Source organism: Triticum dicoccoides, chromosome 4B (genome assembly GCF_002162155.2).
Source record: "Triticum dicoccoides isolate Atlit2015 ecotype Zavitan chromosome 4B, WEW_v2.0, whole genome shotgun sequence".
NCBI classification, from domain to species: domain Eukaryota; kingdom Viridiplantae; phylum Streptophyta; class Magnoliopsida; order Poales; family Poaceae; genus Triticum; species Triticum dicoccoides.
This window is the reverse complement of record NC_041387.1, coordinates 88,609,639-88,613,071: the sequence shown is the minus strand read 5'-3', so window position 1 is coordinate 88,613,071 and position 3,433 is coordinate 88,609,639.

Genomic DNA, 3,433 nt, shown 5'->3' with positions numbered 1-3,433 from the left:
CTTTGTGATAGCCATATTGTTCTTTGTCATATATCTTGCTATCACATAGTCGCTTATCTTGCTTAGCATAAGTTGTTGGTGCACATAGGTGAGCCTAATTGTTGTAGGTTTTGTGCTTGACAAATTAACCGCTAGGTTTATTCCGCATTTGTTCAAGCATAAACGATAATTATTTTAAAGCACCTATTCACCCCCCCCCCCTCTAGGCGACATCCACGATCTTTCAAAGGGATTGTCATACGATTCAATTATGTTAGCAGTGTTGAGAGATTGCACTAGTGAAGGTATGAACACTAGGCCTTATTTCTAAGCATTGATATATCGTTTTGTTCGCTCTGCTACTTGTTACCTTGCTGTTTTTAACTATTCATATTATAAAAAACATATTTCTACCATTCATATTACACTTGTATCATCATATTTTTGCCGAACTACTACACCTCTACAATTTACAATTGTATTGGTTGTTTTCGGGAACAAGAGGTTTCTTGTATTTGATTGCAGGATTGTTTGAGAGAGACCATATTCATCCTACACCTCCCATGGATTGATAAATCTTAGGTCTTCCACTTGAGGAAAATTTGCTGTTGTCCTACAAAACTCTGCATTAGAAGTCCAACCGAGTTTACAAGAATAAAGTCCCATAGTCGACATCAGTCGGAGGTAGTGCCTATGGGCCCCACCTGTCCACCTCAAGCGGCCATGGGGTGGCCATGTGGTCCCCACAAGTAAGTACCCCCTCTGGCTCTATGACTTATTTCCTCCAAAAAAGTCTGTACTTTTTTCATATTCTTTTGGGCACCTTCTCTGAACAAAAAAAAACCATGCGAATTTTGCTACAATAGCGCTAGTCTAGGTTATATTTATTCATATGCAAGTTAGAGAGCAAAAACATAACAAAAGTGTTTGAAAGTAGATACGTTTGAGACATATCATACATCACTAGTTCTTCTCGATTTACGCATCATATAGAGGATAGAAGATTCATGAGTTGAATTTCTCCCCTAGACTCATGCCTACATCTAAACAACATAAGAGCTTAGGGAATGAAGGAGTGCAAGACATCACATGCTGTTATCCAGATCCAAGATGCTAATTTCACTCCCGAGTTGGCCAAATATTGCTTCATCCAAAGGCTTAATGAGGATGTCGGCTAGTTGTTGCTTGGTTCTAACATGAGCTATATCAATATCTCCAAGTCCAACATGACCCTGCAAGTAATGATGACAAAGGTTGAAGTGCTTGGTGTGGCTATGTTGAACAGGGTTGTTGGCGATCTCGGTTGTAATTTTATGATAACATAGAAGAGGCCCATAATCTTTCAAGTTCTGCTTCATCTAGAACAATTGAGAACAACAACTTGTGGTGGAAACATACTTGGCTTTGGAGGTGGAGATGGAGACACAATTTTGCTTCTTCGAGGGCGACCTTACTGATGAGCGTCCAAGAAATTGACAGAAATCGGAGGTTCACTTACAATCACTTTGTCTCCAACTCAATCTGCATCCGAATACCCAAAAACATCGAACTTTACAACTTTGGGGTACCAAAGCCCTAAACTTGAGGTGTGAACAAGGTATCTATGGATGCTCTTAACCGTCAAATAATGGTTCTTGAGGGTGTACTTTGATATCTACCACACATGCATAAACTCAACATGATATCCGGCCTAGATGCACAAGGTAAAGCAAATATCCAATGAATGAGCAGTATACTTTGGGATCGACTGACTTACCATGGAGGTCTTGGTCAAGATGCCATGTAGTAAGAATAGTGTATTGCATGGTTCATCATTTGACAATTCGTATTTATTGAGAATGCCTTCGGTGTACTTTGCTTGAGAGAGAAAATATCTTCATCAAATTGATTAATTTGGAAACAGGGGAAGAACTTCAACGCTCCCATAGTTGACATGTCAAATTTGTTGGTCGTGGTCTTGGCGAAATCCTTGCACAAATTTATGTTAGGGGAACCAAATATAATGGCATCCACATAGATTTGACATATGATCAAATTACCCTTAGATCTTCCAATAAGAAGAGTGGCACCGATTTGCCCCATCACAAATCCTTCCTCGACTACAAACTCTTTAAGGTGATCATAAAAAGCACATGGGGCTGCTTGAGATCGTACAATGACTCATGGAGTTTATAGAAGTGGTCCTTGTGGTGAGGATCAATGAAACCAGTGGTTTCCTCATTAATGCGGCAATTTTAAAAATATTTTAGTTTTTTACTAACTTTATGGAATTCTATAAAATTGTTCATTTTTTAAAAAATATTCTTGATTTTAACTTTAAAAAGTCCACAATTTTAAAACATTTTTTAGATTTTTTTCATAAATCTAAAATATCTCCCAAAATTAAAATAACTTTCATGATTCAAAATATATTAACATTTCCAATGTTTTTATTAGTTTAGAACGTATCATGGATTTTTTAAATAAGAATTAATTTTCAAAATATTTCAGCATTTAAAACATGTCAAAAAATAAAAATGTTCTCTGATCTTAAAAGTTTCCACAAACAATGAATTCTAAATAAAATCAAAATGATACCGTACGTTCCAAAATTTTAGAAAATCTTCAGATATTTGAAGAATGTTCGTGTATTACAAAAAATCATTTACTTAAATTTTTATGAAAAAACTAAAATTTTCACGTATTTAAAAACGTGCCTAATTTTTAAGTAATTTGGTGATTTTTAAAGATGCTCATGATTTTCAAAATATTTAATGTTATAAAAGGTTACTGTATTTTGAATAATGTTCTAGCGAATTTAAAAGTTGCCGGGTTTGTTCTCTTATTATTATTATTATTATTATTATTATTATTATTATTATTATTATTATTATTATTATTATTATTATTATTATTATTATTATTATTATTTTACTTTTACTTTTACAGTTAATTTTCATATTATTTTAAATTTGTGAACATTCCTTAAATACAATAACTTTTTTTCATTGAGATTTTTTTAAGCCATGATTTTTTTAAATTGAAGAATATTTTAAAAGTTTGCATATATTTTTTTACAAATAATGAAAATTTAAAATTCGGGAACCTTTTTGGAAATTTCGACCATTTTGAAAATTTTATGCTCATTTTTATTTTTCTGATCGTTTTTTAAATTTGTGGACATTTTTATAATACATGAACTATTTTTAGATTCTCGATTATTTCAGAAAAAAATAGTTTAATCTATCAGAAATCAGAGTTGTTTTTTCTGTTAGCCAGCAATAGTGATTTTTCTAGACTGAGCGCCCGTTAAAGGAAAAACACAACATACGGGCGAGCGATTGGCCAGTCCCATAGCGTGTCACTGCTATAGCATGCTGCGCATTTTGTGACTCCCAAGTAGCGAGCTACATGCCCCGCCAGAGAAATTTTGGTCCCGGCGTCTCCGACTGCCATCTTGGCACCGAGAGGAGGA